Source organism: Salmo salar, chromosome 01 (genome assembly GCF_965601325.2).
Source record: "Salmo salar chromosome 01, fSalSal1, whole genome shotgun sequence".
Classification (NCBI taxonomy): domain Eukaryota; kingdom Metazoa; phylum Chordata; class Actinopteri; order Salmoniformes; family Salmonidae; genus Salmo; species Salmo salar.
The window spans coordinates 40,408,170-40,420,924 of NC_138291.1; the positions used below are offsets into that span (position 1 = coordinate 40,408,170).

At 43.2% G+C, this 12,755-nt stretch overlaps 1 long non-coding RNA gene across 1 annotated transcript; it reads right to left on the bottom strand.

The window, feature by feature from the left end:
• Positions 1-1,555: 1,555 nt before the first annotated feature.
• LOC123726742 (uncharacterized) lies at positions 1,556-11,695 on the bottom strand. The gene is made up of 3 exons (XR_006758866.2): positions 11,613-11,695; positions 2,476-2,609; positions 1,556-2,396 (listed from the first exon to the last, which is right to left on the bottom strand). It is a non-coding gene; the product is annotated as an uncharacterized LOC123726742 (long non-coding RNA).
• Between the last annotated feature and the right edge of the window lie 1,060 nt (positions 11,696-12,755).

The following is a 12,755-nucleotide window of genomic DNA, read 5'->3' on the forward strand; positions in this document are numbered from 1 at the left end:
TAAAAAAACAATTGGTTTCCCCCATTCCGTTTCATTCGATTAAAAATCAAGCATAACCTACCCTCCCCTTTATCAAGGCTGGATTAGCAGCTTCACATAGGTGCACCTTTTTATTCTGGCTGTGCATTAGCAATTTAGACATATTGTCATTGTTTTAAAAAACAGATTGCTTGTTTTTGTTTCATTTGATTAAAAAAATAAAACTTCACCGTCCTTCCGAATGCTATGTTTAACAATATATTTCCATATTGAAGCAACACTGTAAAAAAATAAAGTTGATTCAACGTACAATTGTAAGGCATCCAGGTGCAATAGGATTGTGAGTTCGCTCTACATTTGAGCATATAGCTGAACCAACATACAATCCATTCTGAAGTTGAATTGTACATTCACTCCAATTGGAATTTTAGGTTAAGTGAACATCCAATTTGCATATTTCCCTGTGTTATTAAACTCTTTATGACAATGCATTACATATATCCGAATGCCTTTCTTTGAGGGATTAGTTCAACCGTAATGCAGTGGTCTGAAACTCCTGGTTTACTGAACGTACAATTGTAAGGTAACCAGCTGCAATAGGATTGTGAGGTTATTCAAAATTTGGCCATAAAGCTGAACCAACATATGGTGTGGCCTTCCAAAGGCAAACATGAATTTGGAATTTTAAGCATTTTCAAGTTCAGCTCACTTCGAGCAGAGTTTTGTTAAGTGAACAAACTTTAACACATTAGCTCAAATTCTTGTCCATTTTAAGTCCACTCAACTCACACTGATTAAAGAATGACTGAACTTTCTGATTTGGCCTTGTTTTGAAGCTTGGTAATAAAGAAATGCTAGAGGCCATGACTGAAGCAATACGAGAGTTGTCTTGGGTGTGTGGTTTGATGTGGGTGTTTCTTGGGTATTTCTTTGCCATTCAATCACATCAAACTATAGCAGTAGTGAGTACAGCCAGGTAAGCTAAGCTAACTTTGCTATGGAGAGAACAACGTTTTGAAGTTGAGGACTTCTCCCTTTGACTGACTCGCCATCTCAAGATTGTCAGCTAATTCAGTTCTATGTGTAGGCTAAAGCCTGTGCTGACCTTGTGTTTAGTCAAGCTGAAAGCAGCTAGCTAGCATAGTTTGAGGATAGCTGCAGCTGGCTAGACTAGCTGATATTTATCTGTCAAACCAGTTATGGCAAGATATGAGCCAGTGTCTAATGTGTTTCATAAGACACCTGTTCTGAAACACTTTGTTATGAAAGTAGCTTATAACTTATTTTCAAAGTTTCATTACCTCATGTAAAGACATGTTACCGTAGAAACAGTATCAACTGCGAGTTGAAAACACAATATTCTATAACTGGCTAGTTTAGTCTCTTCTCGTTTCTCCTTATGTCCATTGTTATATCTTTCCCGGGGGACAAATTCGAGAACTACTAATATCCCTACAGGTGTTGGATACATGTTAACATTGCACAAACATTGCCCAGCTTGAATGTAGATACATTTATCAACTAAAAATGTATGTGTGTGTTTGTGTTACAAAGACAAAACATTTTATGCTGTAAATATCATGTTTATGTGCTTATAAGTATGCCTACAGTTAACTAGCAAACACAAATAATTTGCGAGTAGAGTACAATTTCAGCTGTCTAACCAGAACAAGAATGGGGTTATATTTGTCTATATGGCCAAATCCAAGGATTTGGCTGTCTAACCACACACTAACATGCACAGCTCTCTGGGCGAGGTTTTGTCTTCAAGTTCCCAGTGGTTGATGAAGTCCCTTCCATCTATGTAATGTATTACAGGTTATGGACAGGTGCAGTCAGTTGGCAAGAGGGGTGGGGTGCATGACACTCCATCCTGGAAATGATAGGGTTTGCTTCAACCCAGGCAGAGTTCAATTACTACAGGCAGATGTGAGATGCAGGAGGATGGCACTCTTCTCATACCACTCTGTAGGCTACTCCAGGAGGAAGCTTTTCATCGGTCAGTAGCCCACAGAGTAATATGAGAAGAGTGCAATTGCTGGACTTATGTAGATATCAAAACATTTTGTTTGGCCTAATGTTCAAGCGTAACAGCTCCATGTACAATAAACCATACTTCACATAATACTGTAGAACCAGGGTTCTGCTAATATAACAATGTGCAAATATTATACTTCCCATGTATGGGGTCCCATATAAGACAGGAGTACCCTGACGTGTTTGAAGAATACACAGCCCCCCCACATCCAATTGATAGTACCATTCGATTCAATAATAACAAAAAATCATAAAAAGTTAAAGATGTGTCTTGTATTATTTTAATGCTGAGTTCAATGCCTCTCCCAATTCAGACATCAGGAGGAACCCGTCTTTCAGTAATTGGACTCCATTTCAAAAGCATCTCTTCTGTCCTGCATCTGTTGAAAAGTGAGGAAGAGTTGATGAGTGACATGTATTGTACGGGTGATATTATTAAACTGTATTATTAGTAATCACCTTTTGTCCCTTCTGAGGTGTTGGCTAATGCCTGATGGGCATGGCAGCATAGACCAGCTCCATGCCTCTCTAATCACAGATACTGGTTATGAAGGAGCCCGACTTCAGCTCCTACAGTATATCTGACCCAGCTCCTATATCACAGAGGGAAAGAGAGAGAGAAATACTGTCACCATACAGTCATGGAAGCCAACAGTAAATATACGGTTGAACATAGCCAATCACAGATCCTGATTCACAGCTAATTCACAAGGGAAATGTGCCAACATGGCACTGACTGGTTGGCATTATTCACTCCGCCAGGGGTAGTCCATTGGCAAAGTGGAAAGGGGCAACTTCTTAGAACATAAAAGACACACAGCATTGATTACATTTTCAATGGTGGTTAGGTCAATTCCATGAGAGATAGTATTTTGACCATTAACTAGATCAAATGTGATCAACCTGATTCAAGTGTCCCCCATCACCCTGAAATAGGACTGGTGTCTGGCCACTGCCTCAGCCTTCTGTAACAGCTCCACATATGGGGGTTCCCACGATGCTGCTGAACAACAAATCCACCAGGTGTATGTGAATTAAATAAAATATCATCACTCAATAAACATATAGCGAGAAAAATTACTTTCTATGGTTTGGAAGTAATGTATATGCTAATAGAGGGACTGTAACTACAGAATAGATTCAGGCTGGTGATGCTGTTACTATGGAACTAGCTGTGTACATTGTTGAATGCTTGCTGATGCGTTTTGCTATTTGCTGCTGGAGCCATAGCTATCTATATTTGTAATAGACAAGCACAATACTTCATTTTATTTTTGCCCTAGAAAATACACTATAAACCTTTATGAGAACAGGCATGGTGTTTTGGGTTAGCAGACGAAGCCACCGAATGCTCGCTGGTTAAGTTAACTAAGCAAATTAGATAGCTATCAAAATCTTTGTCCAAGTTGAAATTATTTGGCTAGGTAGCTAGCCAGTTCGAGTTCTAACATTATTGAAAGCAAGCTGGCTACATTCTATGATTAGCTAGCAAGCTAGTATCCAAAGCCTGCCCTGTATTGACCCTAAATGCAAAAAGGGATTCAGTTAGCGGTTGTTAGCAAGGTAGCTAGCTAATGTGGTTCTCTGATGCTACATAACATTACACATTAGCTTCATGTATTTAGTTACTTAGCAAATTGGCCAGTGTTACCTAGTGTTTTTTTGTGTGTTTTTTTTTCCATTTCTACTGCTGATTCAGGTGTTAAATGAACTCTGTAACTGTTACATTAACACTTGTTTGTGTAAAAGAACCCCAGTGTTGGTGTAAATAACTATTGATGGGAAAACAATGCTTTCCGATGGCTTCGGAGCTTTCACCAAATTGTGCCGGTTCACAATGGACATTAATGACATCTCCTGGTCAGCAATAAATAGCAGTGTTTGATTGTCAGCAGTTTTTTTCTCCACTGTTTTCAGCAAAACTCCGTAGTGCAGCGGTAAGTCGTTGACTTTAGTAGTCAACAATTAGTTGGAATATCAGGATTGCATCTTACATCATGCCTTCCTTTTTTGCCATCAACATTTTTTTTTAACTGTTAATCTATGGAACTATTTGGGATGCTTAAGACAAACGATTATACTATACTAAATAAAATGAATTATTTGAACAACAATGTGCAGAAAGTGCGATTTCACATTAAACAATTTTCAAAATAGTTTTCCTTCACCGCAATTCAACTTCATACCTTCAAAATCCTAACTATATTTGTAAGTACGGTGTCCAGTAGAGTTCTGTATTTGAAAGCAGCTTGGAATTGAAGAATGCACCGGAACCAGAACACTGAGCCAATCACAGTGCAACTGGAGAAGACTACCAACCCCTACGCTCTGTATTTTCTTCTGGCTGCACCTGCCCCACAGAAAGCACTGAGCTAGGCTGAAACACCTGCATTTTGGAGCTGCCTTAAGAAAGCAAAAAAAAGAGAACATGTTTGTATGCGGCTTTATTAACTCAATACATATATATTTTTTACATTGTTTGCAAACTGATATGCGACACGTATTAGTGCCAAAATAATATGCAAAACAGGCAAAAACAAAAATAATCTTGTGGCTCTGCCCCACCTGCCCTGAGTGACGGGTCACCACTGATTAGCAGGCTACTGGCATTACACAATTGGCTAAAAGACTACTTGTCACGTCCGTCGTAAGAATGAGATCAAGGTGCAGCGTGGTAAGCGTATATCTTACTTTATTTGATGAACACCAACAAAAACAACAAAATACAAAACCCGAACGTAACGTTCTGCAGGGCTAAATACAGCGCAATGCAAAAACTAGATCCCACAAAAAACCCAGTGGGAAAAGACTGCCTAAATATGATCCTCAATCAGAGACAACGAAAGACAGCTGCCTCTGATTGGGAACCATATCAGGACAACATAGAAATACATAAGGTAGAATGTCCACCCAAATCACACCCTGACCTAACCAAATAGAGAAATAAAAAGTCTTTCTACGGTCAGGGCGTGACAGTACCTCCCCCCAAAGGTGCGGACTCCGGACGCAAAATCTGACTCAATAGGGGAGGGTCCGGGTGGGAATTTAGCCTCGGTGGTGACTCTATTTCGTTCGGTCGTCGCCGAAAGCTCCGGACCGTGGATCGTCGCCGGAGGACCCGGACCGTGGATCGTCGCCGGAGGACCCGGACCGTGGATCATCGCCGGAGGAACCGGACCGTGGATTGTCGCCGGAGGCTCCGGACCGTGGATTGTCGCCGGAGGCTCCGGACCGTAGATCGTCGCCGGAGGCTCTGAACTGGGAACCCCCGCCGGAGGCTCTGAACTAGCAACCGTCGCTGGAGGCTCTGGACTGCCGACCGCCACTGGAGACGCTGGACTGCAGACTGCCCCTGGAGACTCTGTACTGCGGACCGCCGCTGGAGACGCTGTACTGCGGACCGCCGCTGGAGACTCTGGACTGCAGACTGCCGCTGGAGGCTCAGGACTGCGGTCGTCGTTGAAGACTCTAGACTGGGGACCGTCGCTGGAGGCTCCGGACTGGGGACCGTCGATGGAGGCTCTGGACTGGGAACTGTCGCTGCAGGCTCCGGACAGGGGACCCTCGCTGCAGGCTCTGTGCCATGGATCATCACTACAGGCTCCGGGCCATGGATCATCACTGGAGGCTTCGTGCCATGGATTATCACTGGAGGCTCCGGGCCATGGATTATCACGGGAGGCTTCGTGCCATGGATCATCACTACAGGCTCCGGGCCACGGATCATCACTGGAGGCTTCATGCCATGGATTATCACTGGAGGCTCCGGGCCATGGATTATCACTGGAGGCTTCGTGCCATGGATCATCACTACAGGCTCCGGGCCATGGATCATCACTGGAGGCTTCGTGCCATTGATTATCACTGGAGACTCCGGGCCACGGATTATCACGGGAGGCTTCGGGCCACGGATCATCACAACAGGCTCCGGGCCATGGATCATCACTGGAGGCTTCGTGCCATGGATTATCACTGGAGGCTCCGGGCCATGGATTATCACGGGAGGCTTCGTGCCATGGATCATCACTACAGGCTCCGGGCCACGGATCATCACTGGAGGCTTCGTGCCATGGATTATCACTGGAGGCTTCGTGCCATGGATTATCACTGGAGGCTTCGGGCCATGGATTATCATGGGAGGCTTCGTGCCATGGATCATCACTACAGGCTCCGGGCCATGGATCATCACTGGAGGCTTCATGCCATGGATTATCACTGGAGGCTCCGGGCCATGGATTATCACTGGAGGCTTTGTGCCATGGATCATCACTACAGGCTCCGGGCCATGGATCATCACTTGAGGCTCCGGGCCATGGATTATCACTGGAGGCTTCGTGCCATGGATCATCACTACAGGCTCCGGGCCACGGATCATCACTGGACAGAGGAGACTACTGGCAGCCTGGTGCGTGGAGCTGGTACATGGAGCCGGAACAGGTCTCACCGGACTGGGGAGATGCACTGGAAACCTGGTGCATGGAGCAGGCACAGGGTTTACCAGGCTGGTGAGACGCACTGGAGGCCGGGTGCGTGGAGCAGGCACAGGATATACTGGGCCGTGGAGGCGCACTGGAGGTCTGGAGCATAGGGCTGGCACAACCCATCCTGGCTGGATGCTCACTTTAGCCCGGCAAGTGCGGGGCGCTGGCACAGGACGCACTGGCCTGTGAAGGCGCACTGGCGACACAGTGCGTAGAGCCGGTGCAGGATATCCTGGACCGAGGAGGCGTACTGGAGACCAGGAGTGCTGAGCCGGCACAACCCGTCCTGGCTGAATGCCCACTCTAGCCCGGCAAATGCGGGGCGCAGGCACAGAGCGCACCGGGCTATGAATGCGCACTGGAGCTACAGTGCGCATCACCGCATAACACAGTGCCTGACTGGTCACACGCTCCCCACGGTAAGCACGGGAGTTGGCTCAAGTCTACACCCTGACTCCGCCAATCTCCCCGTGTGCCCCCCCCCCCCAATTTTTTGGGGGGGGCTTCCTCTCGGGCTTCCGTCGTTGCTGTGACTCCCGATCTCGTCGCTGTTCCTCCCTTGCTGCTTCCACCTGTTCCCATGGGAAGCGATCCCATCCGGCCTGGATCTCCTAGCATGTCCAGGATCCTTTGCCGTCCATGATGTCCTCCCATGTCCACTCCTCCTGGCCACGCTGCTTGGTCCGTTTTTGGTGGGATCTTCTGTCACGTCTGTCGTAAGAATGAGACCAAGGTGCAGCGTGGTAAGCGTATATCTTACTTTATTTGATGAACACCAACAAAATCAACAAAATACAAAAACCAAACGTAACGTTCTGCAGGGCTAAATACAGCGCAATGCAAAAACAAGATCCCACAAAAAACCCAGTGGGAAAAGGCTGCCTAAATATGGTCCCCAATCAGAGACAATGAAAGACAGCTGCCTCTAATTAGGAACCATATCAGGCCAACATAGAAATACATAAGGTAGAATGCCCACCCAAATCACACCCTGACCTAACCAAATAGAGAAATAAAACGGCTCTCTACGGTCAGGGCGTGACATTACTGTAGCTCTGTTGGTGTAACTTTTGTAGATAATGTTCAGAGTGTCTATGTTCAGAGTCGCATTCCTGTAAAGTGTAGAGTATCTCCTGTCAAATGCTGTTGAAGTAATATGGCTACAGGTTCAAATCAAACTTTATTCGTCACATGTGCCGAATACAACAAGTGTAGACCTTACCGTGAAATGCGTACTTACAAGCCCTTAACCAACAGTGCCTCACCTAAAGCTGCTATAGACCACCAAGTGCTAACAGTCAGTATCTGGATAATATGTGTGAAATGCTTGATAATGTATGTGATATCAACAGGTATATTTTACAGGTGACCTAAATATTGACTGGCTTTCATCAAGCTGCCCACTCAAGAAAAAGCTTCAAACAATAACCAATGCCTGCAACCTGGTTCAGGTTATCAGTCAACCTACCAGGATATTTACAAACAGCACAGGAATTAAATCCTCCACATGTATTAATCACATCTTTACTAATGCTGCAGAAATATTGTCTAAAGCAGTATCCAAATCCCTTGGATGTAATGATCATAATACAGTAGCCATTTGTAGGAAAACCAAAGTTCCAAAGGCTGGGCCTAATATAGTGTATAAGAGGTTATACAATACGTTTTGTAGTGATTCCTATGTTGAAGATGTAAATAATATTTGTTGGTCTGTGGTGTGTAAGGAGGAGCAACCAGATGCTGCACTTGACACATTTATCAAATTGCTTATTCCAGTTACTTATAAGCATGTACCCATTAAGAAAATTACAGTAAAACGTTTAAATCACTTTGGATTGATGAGGAATTAAAACATTTGGATGAGGCAAAATGAATGGCAAATAAGTCTCGCTGCACAGCCGATAGGCAAATAGATTGTAAATTGAGAAGCCATGTCACTAAACTGAACAAAAAGAAGAAGAAACTGTACTATGAAACAAAGATAAATGATAAAGAAAAAAGATTGGCTGCGACTTAAATGCAATTTTGGGCAAAAAGGCAAACTTGGCCCCATCAGTCATTAAATCAGATGGCTGATTCATCACAAAACCCACTGATATTGCCAACTACTTTAGTGAAACTTAGGCGTGACATGCCAACAACCAGTAAAGTGTATTCATGGCGGCTAAGGGAAGTCAGACTTTGACAAATATGTGATAAAAAATAAATATACAGTACCAGTCAAAAGTTTGGACACACCTACTCATTCAAGGGTTTTTCTTTATTTTGACTTGTGGTTTTGACTTTATTCTCTGTACAGGCCAATGATTATGACAACGATTCTGATCTAACCATCAATTAATGTTGTGCCACTGGCCTGAGACATTTGAAGTTCAATATGTAGCCTAGTAGGCTTACGTTAACTAGCTATGTAACATAGCTGGTTCATTGTTGCCCATGCGAATAAGTTAGGTTAGCAAGCATTTTAGCTAGGTAGCCTATGACAAACTAAAAGTGTACTGTATGACAGTGTCATAGACCGTTTTCCAACATGAAAGGGAGGAGGATGGCATTGGTGTTCAACTAGTCCACATGCACACACACGACAGACAGAAATCAGTACCATGGACAGCCACATGGTATTTAGCAACATTGATTGGACTAAATAGCTTTTGGTATCTTTAAGTTTGTTTTCAGTGTACTAAACTAGCATATATAGCTTTGTTGATTTAATGACGTTTAAATGTTTATGTTGAAATGGTGCTGGAGTAGCAGAGGCAGTGCTCCTGTTGTCTTTGTGCTGACTTGCGGTAACTATGTGGTTCTAAAATCAGTAGTAGTTCAGTAAACTGTCAAAAACCTTAACTTGCTTGCTCATGCTGCAGGTTATTGAACTGTTTGTTACATGCAATATGTGACCCGTTTCAGGAAACTAGCCGTATATCGCGGGTCACTACTTCACAGGAGAGCCGCTTGAACGTAAACTTTGTTTTTCATCAAAACACGTTTTTTTGGCAGGAATGCCTTCTCGGACATGTGAACTTTCATATGCCTTAATAACAAACTTGAATGCCATATGTAAATACGAATACAATTGTTAAATTATGAGCCTAGTTGGTTTAGCCAAAGAAAAAGTCAGCAACCTTCCTGCTAGCCATGATTGGCTGAGATAATGAGTGGGCTGGACATGCCGAGAGACGATTTGGGATTGGTCAACCATATAGCACATTTCTATCTATTTGAGCTGGTCAGTGTGTCTAGGTAATCCTAATTTTGACAGAAAGAGCCATTTGCTTGGCTAGCTATAGCCTAATGTTAGCTAGCTAACATTGAACCTGGTTGGTTAGCTACCTGCAGATTCATGCTGGGTAGTAATGTCATGAGTTGTGATTATGGTTGATTGTTTACCTTGCTAGCTAGCTAACATTAGCTGACTGGCTCGCTAGCTAACGTTATGTGTATGACCTTATTATTTGTATCTCAGAGCCATTTGCTTAGCTAGCTGTAGCCTAATGTTAGCTAGCTAACATTGAAACTGGTTGGTTAGCTACCTGCAGATTCGTGCCGGGTAGTAACTTCATGAGTTGGGATTATGCTTCATTATTTACCTAGTTAGCTAGCTACATGTCTAAACAAAATACTCCAATATGCAAGTAACCATTTCAGGTGCGTTTGTAAATTCAGTCTGGCCAGCTACTCCGATTTCAGAGCTCTCTTGTCTGAGAGTGAATGGGTGTAGACAAAGAAGGGCTCTCCAGTAGTAGTACCAAAACATTCAAAGGCCATTTTCTCAAAAGTGAATTTTCCAGTTGATCAACATTCAAAGCAAAATTCCTTTCCCATTGTTCATCAACTGTAGTGTATGATCTACCATTTTGTAGCTTTCAGTCTCTACTTTTATCCAATGTAAAAAACAATTTAAAATTTTGCTACATAAGACAGATTTGAGCCGGTCGGTCACATATGGACTGAAATCATGTTCAACAGACAGTATTTAGCAAAGATGGGATATGCCTACATACAGTTTGTTTCTAAAGGCTATTAACAAATGAGGTTATAACAGACTAACAGTCGAATTGGAGTTGATGACAATGTAATATATAAAAGACTGTAAATGCACAACTTGAAGCAACCAAATATTTATCCAAGGAGCACGTTCAGATTGGCCAGTGAGGGGTCAAGCCTCAACACACCACCAATTTTATTCATTAAAACCCAGCCATTTAGCGCCACCACCAACTACTGCGCCCATAATTCCGGTTGTGATAATAGCAAACATATTTCAGACACACCCACAAACCTATAGTGCTACCGCCAGTGCTAAGATTTACAATTGCATTAGGTTTGTTAAAATAGAACCCACAGAGTTAAAATCACCTGCATCATATGTGGTTGTTTGCACTAAAAGCTCTCACAGTCTCACGTCAGAAATAGACATTTCTCAAATGTTTAATTTCGAAGTTGTTCCAAATGTAAAATCTCGAAGTGTTTAATGTTACATTTAGGCATTAACTCCAAATGTTTAAGGTTAGGTTAAGTTTAGGCATTAACTCAAAGGTATTAACGTTAGAAATGAACTCTGAATGGTTATGGTAAGGGTTAAGGTTTGGCATAGGCTTAAAACAGAAATATGAAAAACAACCTGTCGCCAGGCGTGGGTACAACCACTGGGGAAGCCACGCCAGGAAAAAAATGCCATATTACTAACTATGTGTTTTGATAATGGCTTTGTTTGCTCTGTAACCTGTCAGTTCATATGCCTTGCCACCGTGATATGGAGTCCACAAAGCATATTGCATGTTACAAACAGTTACATGACCTACAGCATGGTTAATCAAGTTAATGTTTCCGACATCGGACTACTAAACAACTATTAATTTAGAACACCGGAGTGTTACCACTAGTCACAAAGAAAACAGGAGCTGCCTCCACTATTCCAGCAACATTTGAATTTCAGCCTTTCAACATCAAATCACCTATGCTTAGTCTAATACAGTGACAAATAAATATTCCAAAAACAATTTAGTCCAATCAACGTAAGCTAAAAATTATGTAGCTGTCCATGGTACGGATTTCTCTTTGTGCGTGTGTGTCTGTGTATGTGTGCGTAAGTAGAAAAAAACCACATTGACTCACCCTACTTGAAGAGAAACTACAACCTTCCTCTCTTTCATGTTGCCGAAACGATCTATAACTATGTCATACAGTATGCTTGCTCGCTAGCCTAACTTCCTTTCATAGGCAATGATTAGCCAGCAGGTTAATGATTAGCAATGATCAGCCTACTACATCTAGCAACATATTTAAATTCCATCCTCTCAGGCCAGAGGCACAATGTATGAATTTATGATTGGATCAGAATCGCTGTTATCCAAATTCCTATCTCCATCCATGGCTAATTTAAGAAAGGGACAATTCTAGCTAGCCATCGGATGACAGCACAACAATTCAATATTTTTTCTATCAAATTATGTTTGGCTTGATGTCATGTGATTGGTGTGAAGCCAAATCCAAACTGTCTTCCCTTGACATTTTTTTTGGGTGCGCCAAGACCATTCACAGTTGAGCTCACTCAATTTAGCTCAACGCTGATTGGCTATTATTGTGTTTTTTTTTTTTTATCAACTGTTAATCAAGGCCAAATGTTCACTGGCTTCCCTTGCGTTCCTTGCTATGGGGCGGCAACAATATTATACTCTTTTTGACAGCATCAGATAGATGGGCTACACATACTAAGACAGAGGGCTGTTTCGCTTTCTCGGATGCTTCCTCCGGTGAGATACATTCAACCTCTTGCGACCTGAAGGAAAATGATCAACCGCTGAGAGACGAAAGATACATTATTTAATGGGGTTTTTTTTGGGGGGGGGGGTAACTTTTTGGGGAAGCCTGGCTTCCCTTGGCATCCATGAATACACACCACTGTCTATTGCTGGATTCAAACCTGCAACCGTTGGAATCAGATGTTTATGCCCAGCCGCCATCCCCGTCCACAACATTGACACCTACTTCAATGTGACAGCCCTCGCCGGTTCCCACGCCATTTCCTGACGTCCTCAGACATGGATGGATGTCGAACACTGACTTGTATCACAGGTGACCTGCTTGTGTTTGCAAATCTTGTGTCTGTCACCACAGCAGATCTCACCAGTCCTGATAGCAGCAAAGTTGTTAAAGTCACAAAGAAGCTGCTGTTTTCTGGCACATAAACTGTTGCCATGATGCCGGTGTTGTGAGGTGTTGATTGACTTGGTACGAAATGTCAGGAAGAAAGGGACA